The sequence below is a fragment of the Phyllobates terribilis genome, unplaced genomic scaffold (assembly GCF_046119375.1).
Source record: "Phyllobates terribilis strain yellow unplaced genomic scaffold, ASM4611937v1 Scaffold_1__5_contigs__length_1240528914, whole genome shotgun sequence".
NCBI lineage: Eukaryota > Metazoa > Chordata > Amphibia > Anura > Dendrobatidae > Phyllobates > Phyllobates terribilis.
The window spans coordinates 15,271,745-15,290,205 of NW_027362761.1; the positions used below are offsets into that span (position 1 = coordinate 15,271,745).

The window sequence follows — 18,461 nt, forward strand, 5'->3', positions numbered from 1 at the left end:
GACAGTCATTACTGGTTGGTGACACTTCTACACCCTCGCTACAAGGAGAACTTTATATCTCTTATTCCTGAGGCGGACAGGTCTACAAAAATGGGGCAGTACCAGAAGGCCCTTGTTGCGGAACTATTAAAAAAATTCCCATCTGAAAACGCTGGCGGCAGAAGTCATAGTTCGTTGGACAACCAAGGACTACAGGCGAGAGAGACACAACTCCAATCCAGTAGAGGCAGGGGAACACTGTCAAAAATCTGGGAGAATTTTCTCAGCCCCTCCCATCGCACAGGCCCTGAGGCGCAGGGTACTCTCACAAGGAGTGCAAAGTTTGGGAAGATGCTGAGGGAGTGCTTTGCCGACCATATCAACATCCTCCGTGATTCCTCTGTGCATCATAATTATTGGGTATCCAAGCTGGATACGTGGAATGAACTGGCTCTCTACGCCTTCAAGGTCCTGGCCTGCCCTGCTGCTAGCGTTTTATCAGAGCGGGTTTTTAGTGCCGCTGGTGGAATAATAACTGATAAGCGCAGCCGTCTGTCAACTGAAAATACTGACAGGCTGCCTCTTATAAAAATGAACAAAGGATGGATTGGGCCAGACTTCTCAACACCAACGAATGATAGCAGCGTAACATAAACTCAAATCCAATGTCTTTTTTTTGGGAGGTGTATTCCCATGCACTTTTTCACACCCACACATGGGTATACGCTTCCTGATTTTGGCTATTTGCTTTTGTCTTCCTCCTTCTCCTCATACTCATCTTCCACCACCATATCACCAGGGTGACCGTGGTCCGTGATGCAACACCTACATCATTTTTTTAAAGGGTCTTTATGATGCCCATAAAAAAACTTTTTTTTATACAGTATGTTTATGTATACCCACCAGGGGTAAATGTTTGTCAGCCCATACATTTAGTGCATGGGCATTACAAGTATAGGAGACCCGCTCCTTTCTAATGGGAACATTTTGTTATGAGGCCCTCCTCCACGTCTCTTCCAAGGGACATTGGAGTGCCTCACAATTTTTGGCAGCCCTTGCATTCACTTCATAGGCCAACACTATGGGAGACCCACTTCCCAATAATGGGAACATTGTTTATAGGAGGCTCTCCAACCTCTACGTCTCTTGCAAGGGGCATTGGAGTTCTTCCAAATTTTTGGCAGCCGTTGCTTCACTGCATAGGCAAACAGTATGGGAGACCCGCTCCTTTCTAATGGGAATTTGTCGTTACTGTGGCCCTGCTCTATGTGTCTTTAAATTGTTAGTGCGGTTTTTCCTAAATATTGTCAGCCGTTGGACTCGCTGCATACCCTATAACTGTATAGCACACCTGCTCCTTTGTAATGGAAACATGTCATGTCATTACTGTGGCCCTGCTCTATGTGTCTTTAAATTGTTAGTGGGGTTTTTCCTAAATTTTGTCAGCCATTGGACTCACTGCATACCCTATAACTGTATAGCACCCCCGCTCCTATGTAATGGAAACATGTCATTACTGTGGCCCTGCTTTATGTGTCTTTAAATTGTTAGTGGGGTTTTTCCAAAATTTTGTCAGCCATTGGACTCACTGCATACCCTATAACTGTATAGCACACCCGCTCCTTTGTAATGGAAACATGTCATTACTGTGGCCCTGCTCTATGTGTCTTTAAATTGTTAGTGGGGTTTTTCCTAAATTTTGTCAGACGTTGGACTCACTGCATACCCTTTAACTGTATAGCACACCCGCTCCTTTGTAATGGAACATGTCATTACTGTGGCTCTGCTCTATGTGTCTTTAAATTGTTAGTGGGGTTTTTCCCAAAATTTGGCAGCCCTTGTAGTCACAGCATGGGTATTACCACTATAGGAGACCCGCTCCTTTATAATGGGAACATTTTTTTACTGAGACCCTCCTCTATGTCTCTTCAAAGGGGTATTGGGTTGCGTGCGAAGTTTTGGCAGCCCTTGCAGTCACTGCATACGCAATAACAGTATAGGAGACCCACTTGTTAATAATGGGAACAACAAAGCATAGCCGGCTGATGGCTCTCTAATAATAGCGAGGGCCGATTGCTGTCCTTTTAAGAATAGTAAGGGCCGTCTGATGGCCCTATAAAAATAGGCTTTGTGACTTTCAGAGTCCCTCCATCATAAATGAAACAGGATGTGTCTGATGATGTGTCACACACCACATGGCCAGATAAGGTTGTAAAATGTTAAAATTACATTTCCCGGTGAATGCATTTGTCTTAAAAAATAACGTAAAAAAAAAACAGTAGGATCTTTCTTTAGTATAAAAAACAGAGTCGCCAATGTAACCTCAATGTAATCACATTGTTCAGCTCCTGCACCTCCTCCTTCATCTCCAAAATGACCACATCAATCACAAGCTGAAAGCACTGTAGCACTGCCTTGGCCAAGCGGCAACAGGCTGTTCTGAAGATAACATGCTTAATGCTTAGTTGACAAACTGCCCAGCGCTGCTGTAACACAGCAGCCTGATCTGTGGCTCTCACCGCTGAACATACAGCCAGGCATTGGTCGTGTGTGACAATGGGCGGAACCTGGTGAAGGAGAAATGACAGCGGGAGTAGATACGGTTTCCTTCAATGCCAGTCCTTTCACGGAGCTAAAGAATATGGCTGTGGTGAAATACAATTCCCACTGAGAAGCTGTTTCAGATTGAAAAACATTGGGCCCACCAGAGGATTTGATTCTCACCTTTCTCCCCCGCTCAAGAGCCCCAGCTGCTGCAAAGTTAGCGCTATCATGAACTCTCCTGATGTAGAAGCCAGGGCACACCAGAGGATTCTCTGGTGGGACAGTCCAACCCTGCCGAGAAGCAGTCCTGGCTAAGAAAAGTGTGGGGGAAGGTTCCCGGACACTCTATGGCTGCTTTTTTACTGAGGGGGAAACCTCAGTAAATCCAGATGTTGTCCTTGCTGGGATTTGAACCCAGGATCCCAGCGCTGCAAGGCTTCAGTGCTAACCACTGATCCAATGTGCTGCCGTTCACCCTCTGATATCTAACAGGCTGGAGAAACTTGCACCTACTGCCACTCTATCTTCAGCTCCTTTGTGAGAAACTAATGTATTTGGGCAACCACTACCAAATAAAATTCCTGAGAAGGAAATTGGGGATGTCTTCGCTACTGGTACTGGGGGCAGTGCTAATACCATGGCGCTGTACCATAGTTTACTGGAAATATTCCAGGCTGGTAGGAGGCAAGCAGATTCCCACTGAAAAGTACCAGCAGTAATGTTCAGGGACCCACGCTTGTAGAAAGCAGAGACAATACCGGGAGAAATAGTGGCGGCTGGGGACCGGTCGCCACCCTATGGCGTCGTACCATAGTTTACTGGAAATATTCCAGGCTGGTAGGGGGCAAGCAGATTCCCACAGAAAAGTACCAGCAGTAATGTTCAGGGACCCGCGCTTGAAGAAGGCGGAGACAATACTGGGAGAAATAGTGGCGGCTGGGGACCGAGAATGGACACCCAGCTGCCGCCATGAGGTTGTGGACAGCTTCCACCTCCATGAGCCTAACAGGCCACATTTCAAGTGCTAGCAGCTGCCCAGAAATCTGGCAGTTTAGTTTTGCGGCCTGTGGGTGGGTGTCTGGCTGCATACTTGCGCTTGCATTCCAGGTAACAGAAAACTAAGGAGATGGTGGCCTCTATCATCATCATGGCCTCACCTTGGCACTATAAACTCTCCTGAAGGAGAAGCCAGGGCCCACCGGAGGAGTCTCCGGCTCTCTGGTGGGAAAAGTGTGTGAGAAGGTTCCTGGACACTCTATGGCTGCTTTTTTAATGTGGATTGGATGTACTTATTAGAGATGAGCGTTGTTCTACTCGAACTGTTCGCCAATCTCAAATTCGAGCTGTTTTGGGCGGTGTTCGAGCCGGTCGGCGAACACGAACAATTTGAGAAAAATTCGGCTGTTCGAGGTTATGTTCGATAACTGTTCGTGCACCAAAATCATAACTGGATTTTTTCTCAGTAATGATGAAAATTAATGTTAATACGCAGTTTGAGTGTACAGCGGGGCGGGGGGAGGGGCAGGGGATGGATCTCTGCAGGAACAATGAAGATCTCCATTTTTTTTTCTCTTTCCCGCATTTGCAGTGGGGAGGTGCAATCTGTCAGCCTATCAGCAGCGCACACACGGAGCGAAGTGCTTTTTTTCACACAAGCAAGGGCATGTGTGATTGGCAGTGTATGTCACATGTCCTTGCCCTATAAGACCAAGCCATTTTCCCCGTCGCCACCATTTTCTCACTGCTGCAGCTGCGTGTTAGACGGCACCGCTGTTGCTGTGTGCGCTATACCTTGTTAATTTCAAGCCAATTTTCGCACAAATATACAGATAGCTTGGGAGTAGGGAATAGTTGTGATTGCAGTCCTTTTAAGGACTAGGTTACAGCATTTCCTACGACTTTTATCAGGCAGGTCTGTGCTCTTAAATAGATAGATTGTGGGAGTAAAGACTAATTGTAATTGGAGTCCTTTTCAGGACTAGGTTACATCAGTTCCTATCAGTTTTTGCCAGGCAGGTCTGTGCCAGTGCTGTGCAAGTTTTTTTCACAGCATTTGGCTGACTCTAGCAAAGCTAATCCTTTTTGGCCTATTGCAGAGTGTGTTAGTCAGTGGAGTAGCCTATCTGTGTTGCAAGATATACCACCTGTGTATAGAATACCAATTTTTTTACTGCACCTAGTGAAGTAAAATCTTTTGGGCATAGCATCATTCTATTAGTCCATCTATACTGACCTCCATCAGGTTGCAAACTGAATATAATTTTTTTCTGCATCTTGCTCTGAAAAAATATTTGGGCTTCTAGCGGTGTGTGGGACTTGGTCTATTAGTCCATCTATACTGACCTCCATCAGGTTGCAAATTAAAAATAATTTTTTTCTGCATCTAGCTCTGAAAAAATATTTGGGCTTCTAGCAGTGTGTGGGACTTGGTCTATTAGTCCATCTATACTGACCTCCATCAGGTTGCAAATTAAAAATAATTTTTTTCTGCATCTAGCTCTGAAAAAATATTTGGGCTTCTAGCAGTGTGTGGGACTTGGTCTATTAGTCCATCTATACTGACCTCCATCAGGTTGCAAATTAAAAATAATTTTTTTCTTCATTTATCTCTGAAAAAATATTTGGGCTTCTAGCAGCGTGTGGGACTTGTTCTATTAGTCCATCTATACTGACCTCCATCAGGTTGCAAATTAAAAATAATTTTTTTCTGCATCTAGCTCTGAAAAAATATTTGGGCTTCTAGCAGTGTGTGGGACTTGGTCTATTAGTCCATCTATACTGACCTCCATCAGGTTGCAAATTAAAAATAATTTTTTTCTGCATCTAGCTCTGAAAAAATATTTGGGCTTCTAGCAGTGTGTGGGACTTGGTCTATTAGTCCATCTATACTGACCTCCATCAGGTTGCAAATTGAATAAAAAAATTTTCTGCATCTAGCTCTGAAAAAATATTTGGGCTTCTAGCAGTGTGTGGGACTTGGTCTATTAGTCCATCTATACTGACCTCCATCAGGTTGCAAATTAAAAATAATTTTTTTCTGCATCTAGCTCTGAAAAAATATTTGGGCTTCTAGCAGTGTGTGGGACTTGGTCTATTAGTCCATCTATACTGACCTCCATCAGGTTGCAAATTAAAAATAATTTTTTTCTGCATCTAGCCCAGCCAATAGTTTTGGCCTAATACCACAGTTTGGCCACTCAGCTCTGCTCGGTTACCATCCATTGTCTTTTTGTGCAAACAACTCCAGAGTTGTGAATTAGTTAACCACCAAAATGAGTGGAAAAAGGCCTGCTGCTGGTGGAAAGGGGAATAGGCGTGTTGGGAAGGGGAAAAAAGGTTGTGTCCGTGGGGTAGGTCCAGAAGAAAGACCATCTTCCAGCCAAACTAAAATGTCTACTTCTTTTAGCGGACAATGTGATAAGATCCCTTTCTTACGGCCACGCCAATCGCTACAAATTCCAGATGAGGCACAAAAACAGCAGGTGCTTCAACGGATATCAAGTGCTCCTTTAAGTGGGCTCTCCTCCACATCAACTTCAACATCACAAATACTCCAGTCCTCAAAGGTGTCACCCAAATCGCACTTGCTTCCTCACAGCTCCCAAATCTCCAGCTGCCCGTCTGAGTATGAGGTAGAACAGATGGTTGAGTCTGCAGAGCTGTTTACTCATACTATAGCCTGGGAATCAGAGGTCGACTCCAGCGCTTCTGTGAATCCAGACGAGGAAATGATCTGCACTGATGCCCAGAATCTTTATGAGTCGGATCCAGGACCAGACGCAGAAGGTTCTGACCATAATGTAGACCCTCATTCCCAAACTGTAACTCCTGTTGGTGGAGACAATGAGGAAGACGATGATAAGACTCAAATACCTGATTGGAGCGACAACTTTAGTTTTTTGTCAGGGCAGGAACAGGTTGGCTCTGAGGACGACGGGTGTGATAACGCACAGGGTGATGATGATGAGGTCGGAGATCCCACTTACTGTCAACCCACAGTCAGCCAAGAGATGAGGTCAGCAGAGGAGGTGGAGGAAGATGCTAGTGACGACGAGGTCAGGTTGCGCCTTCCTGGACAGAGACGTAGTACTGGAAGCACGTCAACAACTGCATCCTCAAACACAACTCTGCCTCTCACCACAAGTCGTGGTGGCTCTTCAGGTCGCATGGGTGCTAAGCCTTGCATAGCCTGGGCATTTTTTCAGATCGATAAAGATGACCCAACTCGTGTTATCTGTAACATTTGTCAGCAAAAGCTAAGTAGAGGCCAAAAAATACATAGTTTGAGTACTTCATGCATGAACCGGCACATGGACATGAAGCATAAGTTGCAGTGGGAAGCTCAGTGTGCTACAATGCGGCCTAGCCGGCCGGGCCAATCACCGTCTGCCATATCTTGTGCATCCGCGGCCTCTTCATCCTCTGTGACTGGGGGGACAGCAGTCACACCTGTTTTGGGGCGCAGACCTGCCACCTCTTTACCCGCAACAGCTAGCGTGATTGGCAGGTCATCATTTTCTTTGGAGGTGGTAACACCAGCTGGTGTTGAGCGCTGTCCGACATCGATAGCACCACCTTTGGATCAAGGCAACCTAACATGTCCGCCTGCATCTTCCTCACAGACCGGCAGTTTGCCGGGGACACCCTTATCAACCCCGTCTAAGCACAATAGCCAGCCCTCGGTCCCTCAGATGTGGACAAGTAAAAGACCATTTCCTCCTAGCCATGAGAAAGCTAAGAGGTTGAATTTCACCATCTGCAAGCTCTTGGCTACAGAAATGCTGCCTTTCCGCCTGGTGGACACAGAGGATTTTCGAGACCTTATGTCCGTCGCAGTGCCCCAGTACCAGATGCCCAGTCGGCACTACTTCTCAAAGAAAGGTGTGCCTGCGCTCCACCAGCATGTCGCACACAACATCACCGCTTCTTTGAGAAACTCTGTGTGTGACAGGGTGCATTTCACCACAGACACTTGGACGAGTAGGCATGGACAGGGGCGTTACATGTCGCTGACTGGGCACTGGGTGACTATGGTGACAGCAGGACAAGGGGCTGCTGTCCAAGTCTTGCCGTCCCCACGAGTTGTGCGTCAATCCTCTTTATGTCAAAGTTCCTCCACTGCTTCTGCCTCCTCAACCTCCTCTCAGTCTTCCACCTGCACCCAAAGCCTGTCTGGTCATGCCACAAGCTTTCTAACTGCGCAGAAGGGATCCTGCACACCTCCTTACTATGCTGGCAGTAGGGCTCAACGTCATCAGGCGGTTTTTACATTGAAATGTCTGGGAAATGTGAGTCACACAGCTGAGGAGTTGTGGTCAGCTCTGGAGAACCAATTTCATGAATGGTTGTCTCCACTGGACCTGAAACCAGGGAAGGCCGTGTGCGACAATGCTGCAAACCTGGGTGCGGCCCTTCGCCGGGGCAATGTCACACACGTGCCTTGTATGGCTCACGTGTTGAACCTGGTTGTCCAGCAATTTTTAGCCCACTATCCCAGACTAGATGGCCTTCTGCAGAGGGCACGGTCGCTGTGTGCTCACTTCCGCCGTTCGCATCCCGCAGCTCAGCGACTTACATCTCTACAGAAGTCGTTGGGCCTGCCACTTCACCGGCTAAAATGCGATGTGCCTACCCGGTGGAATTCAACTCTGCACATGTTGCAGCGACTGTGGCAGCACCGACAAGCCCTGGTGCAATACGTTCTGACGTATAGCCTGGGCCAACGAGATTCAGAGGTGGGGCAAATCACGCTGGAGGAGTGGTCTCAGATCAGGAACCTATGCACCCTTCTGCACAGTTTTGAAATGGCGACGAAGATGTTTAGTGCTGACGATGCCATTATCAGCATGACTATTCCGGTGATTTACATGCTGGAGCACATGTTAAACAGAATTCGGAGTCAGGTGGTGGCACAAGAGGAGGTGGAGGAAGTAGAGGAGGAGGAGTTGTATGCGGAAGGGCTAACATCTGCAAGGTCCAGACGGTCGGCAGCACCAAGGCGGCAGGCATGTGAGGGTGGGGGAGATGGTTTTACCAGGGCGCATGGTAGCAGCCAAACTAGTGAGGAAGGTGCAGGAGCCCAGGAAGAAGTGGAGGACGAACTGATGGAAGACTCATCAGATGAGGGAGACCTTGATCACATTTCTGTTGTGCGAGGTTGGGGGGAGAGGACAGAGGAAGGAAGCATGATTGTTACCTCGCCACCAACACAACAGGGACTTGGTGCTCCTGGATGCGCAACACACATGAGTGCCTTCTTGCTGCACTACCTGCAACATGACCCTCGAATTGTGAGAATTAGAAATAATCCTGACTACTGGGTTGCCACACTGTTAGATCCCCGGTACAAAAGTAAATTTGCAGAAATTATTCCTGCCATAGAAAGGGATGCACGCATGCAGGAGTATCAGCAGAGACTGTTGCAGAATCTTACATGTGCTTTTCCACAAAATACCAGTGGTGCACGTAGTGAATCTCACAGTTCCAACTTGCCAACCGTGGGACCGTCAAGTGTTCAGCACTCAAACCGTAACAGAACCACAGTATCTGCTGGTAACATCAATTTTGCGGAATCATTTCACCACTTTTTTAGCCCATCCTTTGCAAGGCCACAGGAGACAAGAAGTCTGACACATAGTCAACGCCTAGAGACGATGGTACAGGAGTATCTCCAAGTAAACATTGAAGCCACGACTGTGTCACTGGACCCTTGCTCTTTTTGGGCTTCCAATCTGGATAAATGGCCGGAGCTAGCCACTTACGCCTTGGAGATCTTGTCATGCCCCGCAGCCAGCGTTCTGTCTGAACGTGTGTTCAGCGCTGCTGGTGGTGTGCTGACAGATAAGCGCACGCGGCTCTCCACTGATAATGTAGACAGACTCACGTTCATAAAGATGAACAAATCATGGATCCGAAACGACTTTTCTACCCCTGTGTCATCCTGGGGAGAGTAAAAGCTTGATGATTGGTTAAAATCACCCTACCAACCGTTTTAAGCTTTCAAATTACTAATCATGTTTATCTGTATCTTGACTGGAAAATAATTTGGGCTTTGTAGCAGTGTGCAGCACTGATCCTATTAGGCCATCTATAATAAGCTTCACCAGATTTAAAATTAAAAATAATTTTTAGCTGCATCTAGCCCGGAAAATAATTTTGGGGCTCCGAGATGCGCAAGACACATAAGTGCCTTCTTGCTGCACTACCTGCAGCATGACCCTCATATTGTCAGAATTCGAAGTAATCATGACTACTGGGTTGCCACACTCTTAGATCCCCCAAACTTTTCGATCAACCTTTTCATTTTAATAAAGACCAAAAAAATGGTCATTTTTGAAATTATAAGCATTAGCAGGTTGTTAGAAACTGAAATCAAACAGTTTTCAACTCAAAACTTTATTCTAGGTGATGTTACATTTTCACATAGGACCCCTTGTTCGAAAGGAGCTTCTGAACTCTCTCGTCCATTGAATTTGTCAGGTTTTGGATGGTTTCTGCTTCAATTGTTTTGCATGAGGACAGAATACCCTCCCAGAGCTGTTGCTTAGATGTGAACTGCCTCCCGCCATCATAGACACTCCTTTTAATGATGCTCCAAAGGTTCTGAATGGGGTAGAGGTCAGGGGAGCATGGGGGTCACACCATAAGTTTGTCCCCTTTTATGCCCATATCAGCCAGAGATGCAGATGTTTTATGTGCAGCATGAGATGGTGCATTATCATGCAGAAAAATGATCTTGCTGTGAAATACACGGTTCTTCTTCTTGAACCATGGCAGGAAGTGCTGTTTGAGAAAATCCACATACATTATGGAGTTCATCTTTAGCGCCTTCAGGGATCCTAAAGGGGCCGACAATCTCTCTCCCCATGATTCCAGCCCAAAACATTACTCCACCTCCTCCTTGTTGGCGCTGTAGCCGTGTTTGCGTGGGGTGTCCATCAACCAGCCATCCTCCACTCCATTCATCTGGACCATCGAGCGCTGCACGGCACTCATCCGTGAACAAAACAGTTTTGAAATCAGTCTTCATGTAATGTTTGGCCCACTGGAGCCGTTTCTGCTTGTGTGAAGTGGATAGAGGAGGTCGACAGGATGGCATATGCACAGCTGCAAACCTCTGAAGGACCCTGCATCTTGTTGTTCGGGGGACGTTGGAGGCACAAGCAGCTTCAAAAACTTGTCTGCTGCTATGACAAGGCTTTTTTGCCGCTGCTCTTTCAACCTGACGTAATTGCCTGTAGGAAAGAGTCCTCAATTTGCCCTTATCAGCACGCACACGTGTGTACTGTGAATCAGCTACATACTTCTTGATTGCCAAGACACTTCATCCTGATCATCGCACAATGTTGATTGTAGTCATGCCTTGACCTAAACACTCCACAATTTGTTGCTTCTCAGCAGCCGACACATCCTTTTTCTTTCCCATTTTGGCAGAAAATGTAGGCTGCTTAATAATGTGAGAGAGCCTTCTTAAGTAGTCTTGCCTTTCATTGGACACACCTGCCAAACTAATTAGCACAGGTGTCTGCAATTGCTTACAGTGATATAAAGAGCCCTGACACACATCACCATCAATGAGTTTAACTGACAAACAAACAAATTCTTCCCTTATCACTCCTAAACACTTTTTGCATAATAATTTGGAACGCGGTGTACATGTGCTTTTCCACAAAACACCAGTGGTTCACGTAGTGAATCTTACAGTTCTAACTTGCCAACCGTGGTCTGTATGGAATTGTTCAATAAAGGGCCCAAAATTAAGATAACATAGATGGGAGAGGACTCTATGAATAGGAATTCCTAAGTATTTGATACCCTGTGAGGGCCAGGCAAAGGGAAAGTTGGACTGGATGGAATCCTATATGGATTTAGGGAGGGAGACATCGAGGGCCTCAGACTTCGCTGCATTGATTTTAAAATTTTACCATGTAACAAAGTGATCTATTTCAGCCATAACAGCAGGGATGGATATATGTGATTGAGTGATATATACTAGGACATCATCAGCAAATAGAGAGCACTTGTACTCGGTGCCTCCCACCTCAATCCACCTAATATTGGGGTTATGGCGAATTGATGAGAGCAGGTGCTCCGTCACTAGGATGTATAAGAGAGGGGACAGAGGACATCCCTGCCTTGTCCCATTGGTGATTGTGAAAGGTGATGAAAATGTTCTGACGCACCCCCTGGGCCTTGGGACACCCGGAGCCGGACACTTTTTGGTGGATGCTGGTGGTTGTAGTCTTCGTGGCGGCGATCCGGTTCCGTGGCTCAGGGCGGTCAAACCAGTGGCGGAACTATTTATGTGGTTTTGATGTTTAAATGTCCGACTACGCCACCCGTGGATTGCGGTCAGAGTGAACCGCCGCTACAGGGCAGACCGCTAAGGCTGGTGTTGTGGGTGCAGCAGAGCGTAGCATAACTCCCCACGGGAGGAGTATAGCCTCAGGGCAGTGTATGCGGAGGATGGGGGTGATGGTGCAGGGCAGCAGCAGTAACGACACGGAGTCAGTGATGCAGTTCAGGGCCTTTACTCACAGTTCTTATTATCCAGACCACGTCTGCAGGTAACGGCTGCCCACGTCGTACTGTGCTCACCAGGTGAGGGGCTCAGACAACTCCCAGATAACTTTGGAGCGCTTCACAGGACCCCCTTTGTGTGTCCTTTGTCTGGCCTTTCTTACCAACACTTCTGTCCGGCTGCCTCGGGCCTCCTCTTGGTAAACTTGGCGCCAGTTTCCCTGACCCTATGTGGTGCCTTCCTAGCGGGTGGAGCAAGGGGCTGCGCCACATAAAATGTCAGAGCCTCCGGTTTCTAGCTGAGGGTCGTTTCCTGCCTCCACTAGTTCGGGGACCGGTCTCCCCCTTTGGCCTGACCCCTCCACGCAGGTGGATTCGGGCGTGCGGTGGCGACTCGCCCGTCCGCACCCCTGGGATCCCTTCATTCCTCGTTCCTGGAGCCTTCTCCGCTCCTCTTCCTTCCTTCTCCCTCTTGCAGGCCTGGGCCTCTGTTACTAGGCCCGCCTCCGGAGCAGAGCTCATGCAGAGCCCCTGCTCCCTGCCACTTCTGCTCAGACTTCTCTGCACTGAACTAAGATGGTGCCCACCTTTTATACTCCCTTCTCAATGCACCCAGGAACTGCTTCCTCCCTGCTCCTGCACTGCAGGGTTCCCCTTCCTCAGTGTTCCCTCCCCCCACTCCAGCCAGGGACAGGGACTGTCGTGCCCATCTCAGGGGCATATTGGTCGCCCTGCCCCACGGCAATGTGGTGTAATGTATGCAGGTGTCGGGTCCTGATCCACACTCCATCCTTATCTGAGAGTGAGATATCACACCTCTGGGTGAGGTGCAATACGTCTGCAGCAACCGAGCCCTCGGTGCTACAGTTCCATTTATCTTCAGCCTAGGTGACGTATTGTGATACAGGGCCGTGATTTTGGCTATAAAAGGGTCCCCTAGACCCCTACCCCAAGCTTTTTAAGAGAATCATATATGGCGTGCCAGGAGACTCTATGGAATGCTTTCTCAGCATCCAACGAGAGTATCTACTTACAAATTTTTAACTGCATCTAGCCCAGGAAATACTTTGTGCCTAGTAGCAGTGTCTGCTAGTCAGCGGATTATCCCGGCTGTTAAGCAAGCTACACCACCTGTAGTTTGGACACTTAATTTTTTCAAAGGAAATGCTTCGGGACCACGGGATACTTAGTGAAGAGCATCAGGAGGCACCCCAAGGCATAGGGGCTGGGACTGGCACTAGGATGCCTTGCGGTGGACAGCCGAGCTCGATCCTTATAAAAGCTTTTTAACTGCAGCAGCTTTAGTGGACGCTACTGGAGCTGGAATTACGCGGCTGCTGGCATGAGACTTGCCCTCCAATAGATCCTTGTAAATGGATTTAAAGTGTATTCATTCAAATTAGACGGACAATTTAAATTAAAAAGCTTAGAGCTGCCTCCACCACAGGGGGGCTCTCTCGACCCACCAGCGGACAGGCACCAGTATTGGGAGAGGGGGGCTGGCCGTCAGGGTTCACCGCGGCTCTGGCACAAACCCGGCGACACGGAGGTGGCACGGGCAGGAGCGGACTGGCCGTCTCGGCTTCTCACTTTTTGGATTTTAGAAGGGCATGACATGCCTATATCTGTGTCTCCCCCTCCTTTTACTCCTCCACCTCTTTTCTTTTCGCATGACTATATGTACTTGTCACTTTTCCATGTGTTAGTTGTGTCTTCTGAGCAGTTTGTCAGCTTTTGGACACCTTTGAAGGTGTTTTCTATGTGTTTCTATGTGTTTTTGTTTGCCTGCCATTGGTTTTAACGGTGTTCGAAGGTGTTCGACGAACAGTTCGACGAACAGTTCGGCGAACACACGGGTGTTCGACGAACCGAACCGAACTCGAACACTACGGGGGTGGCTCAACACTAGTACTTATGCATGTTATTTCTCAAACCGCATTGCAGATCAGGCCTTTGCCCAACTCTGTAGTCATGAAATTAAAGGCACAAAGAAAGATGTTTCTGTGTTGAAGCACCACCGACAAGTGCGAGCTGATGTTGGATGGGCTGCCATTGCTTCTGCAACAAGCTGTATTAGAGGACTTCCTGGGAGAAATGACACCCAGAGTAGATACAGTTTCCCTCTATGCCAGTCCTTTTGTCAAGGTAAAATATATATATTATAGAAAATCAATTAGTTTATTTTAATAGATTACCTAATCAGTGAATTAATATAGAGATGATGGAATAATCTATGTGTGTGTATGTATGCAAATGTGTATATGCACATGGATTATGTTAATAGTTAATGAATATATAACTAACAGTTCCTATTTTTATTGTAGACATGAAGAACTAAATGATTTCCTGAGAATGACGTATGCATATGCATGGCTGATAACAGAGAGATTCATGTCGAGTTGGCAAAGATGGCGCTGAGAGACTAACTCACCCCTCCCATCAGAATTCCTAAGGCGTTACTGAGACTAAGAGATACGTGGATGAGCAAATTGCAGTTTGCCAAGTTATCAGAAAATGCAATGAATTTTACTAATCCCACCTAGTAGTAGAATACTATATAACCCCATGCCTACGTAATAAAGTATGCCATTTTGTGTGGTTATTATTATTATTTATTATTATAGCGCCATTTATTCCATGGCGCTTTACATATCATAGGGATATACATAACAAAAGCATTTACATAATCTTAACAAAACGAGTCAGCGACTGGTACAGGAGGAGCGAGGACCCTGCCCGCGAGGGCTCACATTCTAGAAGGGATGGGTGAGGATACGTTAGCTGAGGGTAGAGCTGGTCGTGCAGCGGTGGTTACTGCAGGTTGTAGGCTTGTCGGAAGAGGTAGGTCTTCAGGTTTCTTTTGAAGGTTTCCACGGTCGGCGAGAGTCTGATGTGTTGGGGTAGAGAGTTCCAGAGTAGGGGGGATGCACGGGAGAAATCTTGTATACGATTGTGGGAGGAGGAGATAAGAGGGGAGTAGAGGAGGAGATCTTGTGAGGATCGGAGTTTGCGTGCAGGTAAGTACCGGGAGACTAGGTCACAGATGTATGGGGGAGACAGGTTGTGGATGGCTTTGTATGCCATGGTTAGAGTTTTGAACTGAATTCTCTGGGCAATGGGGAGCCAGTGAAGAGATTGACAGAGAGGAGAGGCCGGGGAATAGCGGGGGGACAGGTGGATTAGTCGAGCAGCAGAGTTTAGGATAGATTGGAGAGGTGCAAGAGTGTTGGAAGGGAGGCCACGGAGCAGAAGGTTGCAGTAGTCGAGGCGGGATATGATGAGGGCATGCACTAGTGTTTTTGCAGAGTCTTTGCTGAGGAATGCACGGATCCGGGAGATTTTTTGAGTTGGAGTCGGCAGGAAGTGGAAAGGGCTTGGATATGTGGCTTGAAGGAGAGATCAGAGTCCAGGGTTACTCCAAGGCAGCGAGCTTGTGGGACTGGGGAGAGTGGACAGCCATTGACGTTGATAGCTAGGTCAGTTGGGAGGGTTGAATGAGATGGCGGAAAGATGATGAACTCCGTTTTATCCATGTTGAGTTTTAGAAATCTGTCAGAGAAGAAGGATGAGATGGTGGTCAGACATTGTGGGATTTTGGTTAGTAGGGAGGAGATATCAGGTCCAGAGAGGTAGATCTGTGTGTCGTCAGCATAGAGGTGATATTGAAAACAGTGAGACTCTATGAGCTGTCCCAGGCCAAAGGTGTAGATGGAGAAGAGTAGAGGTCCGAGAACTGAACCTTGGGGAACACCGACAGATAGGGGGCGAGATGAGGAGGTGGTGCGTGAGTGGGAGACGCTGAATGTCCTGTCTATTAAGTATGAGGAGATCCAAGATAGAGCCAAGTCCGTGGTGCCAAGAGATGAGAGAATCTGGAGTAAGAGGGAATGGTCCACTGTGTCAAAGGCAGATGAGAGGTCCAGAAGGAGAAGGAGGAGGATGGAGTAGTGTCGCTTGGATTTGGCATTTAGTAGGTCGTTGGTGACTTTGGTCAGGGCAGTTTCAGTCAAGTGATGCGGTCGGAAGCCAGATTGCAGGCGGTCGAAGAGGGAGCAGGAGGAGAGGTGGGAGGACAGTTCAAGGTGGACATGTTGTTCTAGTAGTTTTGAGGCAAAGGGGAGGAGTGATATGGGGCAGTAGCTAGTCAGAGAGGAAGGGTCAAGGGAGGGCTTTTTGAGGATGGGTGTGATTGCGGCATGCTTGAAACAGGGGAAGACACTGGTTGTTAGTGACAGATTGAAGAGGTGGGTTAGGGTTGGGATGAAGACTGTGGTAAGGTTAGTGATGAGGTGGGATGGGATTGGGTCAAGTTCGCAGGTGGTGAGGTGTGATTTGGAGAGTAAAGAGGAGACTTTACCTTCTGTAATGGTGGAGAAGTGGGGTTTGGAGGAGGAGGGTTGAGTAGATATGAGGAGGGGTTGTGTGGACTTTAGGCAAAAGTTTTGTCTGATGGTGTCAATCTTCTGTTTGAAGAATGAGGCAAAGTCGTCGGCTGAGATGAGAGAAGAGGGAGGAGGTGCTGGGGGACGAAGGAGAGAGTTGAAAGTGTTAAATAGCTGTTTAGGGTTGTGAGATAGGGAGGATATGAGAGATGAGAAGTAGGTTAGTTTTGCTGTAGTGAGTGCGGCCTTGAAATTAGTGAGGGATTGCTTGAATGCGATGAAGTGCTCGATGGAGTGAGACCTTTTCCATCTCCGCTCCGCAACCCTGGAGGCCCGGCTCAGTTCTTTAGTAAGTTTAGTGTGCCAGGGTTGCCTGTTGAATGTGCGAGATGTGGTGTGTGTGAGAGGGGCGATCGAGTCTAGAGCTGCAGCTATTGTGGTGTTATATGAGGCAGCAGCAACGTCTGCATCGTGTAAGGAATTTATGTCTGTAAGAGGGAGGAGGGATTCAGAGAGTGAGTGTAGGTCAAGGTGTTTGAGATTTCTGCGAGGGTGTGTAAGTTTGTGGAGTGAGGATTGTGCACCTGGAGAGGAGAGGGTAGAGAATGTGAGGAGGTTATGGTCAGAGAGAGGGAGTGGTGAGTTAGAGAGGTTAGATAGGGAACAGAGGCGGGTGAAGATGAGGTCCAGTGTGTGGCCATCTTTGTGTGTGGGTGTGGAAGACCATTGAGTGAGTCCGAGGGAGGAAGTGAGAGATAGGAACTTAGAGACTTAAACGACGGCCAGTTGGAGGATGGAGGGGGGAATAGATGCGCACACAGTGCACCTCAAAAGAGGGGAGTGTAACGGAGGGTGGCAGTGGGATTTGGGTGAAAGCGCAGTGTTCTGATAGGAGCAAACCTACGCCTCTGCCATGTTTGCCGTTGGGGCGGGGGGTGTGGGAAAGGTGGAATCCGCCATATGAAAGTGCAGCTGGGGAGGCTGAGTCAGAGGGGGTGAGCCAGGTTTCAGTGATGGCGAGGAAGGAAAGTTTGATTGTAATGAAAAGATCGAGGATGAAGGAAAGTTTGTTGCAGACGGAGCGAGCGTTCCATAGAGCTCCTGTTAGAGCAACTAAGGAAGTGGGATTAGTTGGATGGGTATGAGGTTAGAAGGGTTGCGACAGTTTGTGGAAGGTCGTGGATAGGAGGAAGAAGTAACTGTGGGGATATGGTGAGGAGGACCAGGATTTGGAGAGATATCTCCAGCAGTGAGGAGGAGCAGAGAAAGTGTTAGCAGGTGGGAGCAAGAGAGAGCATGGGGTGGCTGTCTGTGTTTGGAGATCCAGGATTGAATGTTGAGGAATAATTCGGAGGAGGAGGTGAGATGAATGGGGAGGATGGAGGGAGAGATGGTTCAGTCTCTGAGTGAAGTTTTTCAACCAGATTAGCAGATTTGGTTAATTAGCTTCTCTGCATGCACTCGGACATCTTTAATTTGGAGGAGAGCAGTTACCTGGTGGATCTTAAATTGGTGAAACCTCCACAAATGGTGCCGTGACTCGGATCACAGTCGAGGGGACTCTAGGTCTTGGGGTGCCCATCACCGGACCACCTACGGACGAGCCGGGACTGCTCAAAGCGAGAGCCTGATCAACTCTCATCACTAAATATGGTAAGTCTGCAGATTTAATGAATCCGTAGTGCTGATTCGTATTTTGAGCAGTCTCTGGTGAGCTTGTGGTGTCTAGATTGGCCCTTAGGGACAGCCCCGTGCGACTGGGCGGGTCCCCGCAGTGTGATCCCAAGAACTCTGGTGTGTTGTCGCTCCTGGCTATCTTCTGATCTGTGGTTTCTGAGGTATTCCGTCCCATTAGAACGATCTTTGTACGCAGAGGGGTACAAGTATACACTTGAGGATTTAGGAAAATTTCTTTGTTGATGTTGCTGATAAGTTGTGTATTAAGACGGCATTAGGGCGCGGGCATGCGGGGCCTCTATTAAGTCGTGTATTAAGTCATGGGACACGCAGGGAGGGAAGTTACTTATAAGTCGTGCA

At 47.8% G+C, this 18,461-nt stretch overlaps 1 long non-coding RNA gene across 1 annotated transcript in view; it reads left to right on the forward strand.

Annotated features, from left to right (window-relative positions):
* The window catches only part of LOC141165554 (uncharacterized), a 77,343-nt gene extending 62,699 nt beyond the window's left edge, over positions 1–14,644 (forward strand). Inside the window, exon 3 of the long non-coding RNA XR_012251173.1 lies at positions 14,367–14,644. This is a non-coding gene — a long non-coding RNA (uncharacterized lncRNA). The remainder of the gene's footprint in view (positions 1–14,366) is intronic.
* Positions 14,645–18,461: the final 3,817 nt, after the last annotated feature.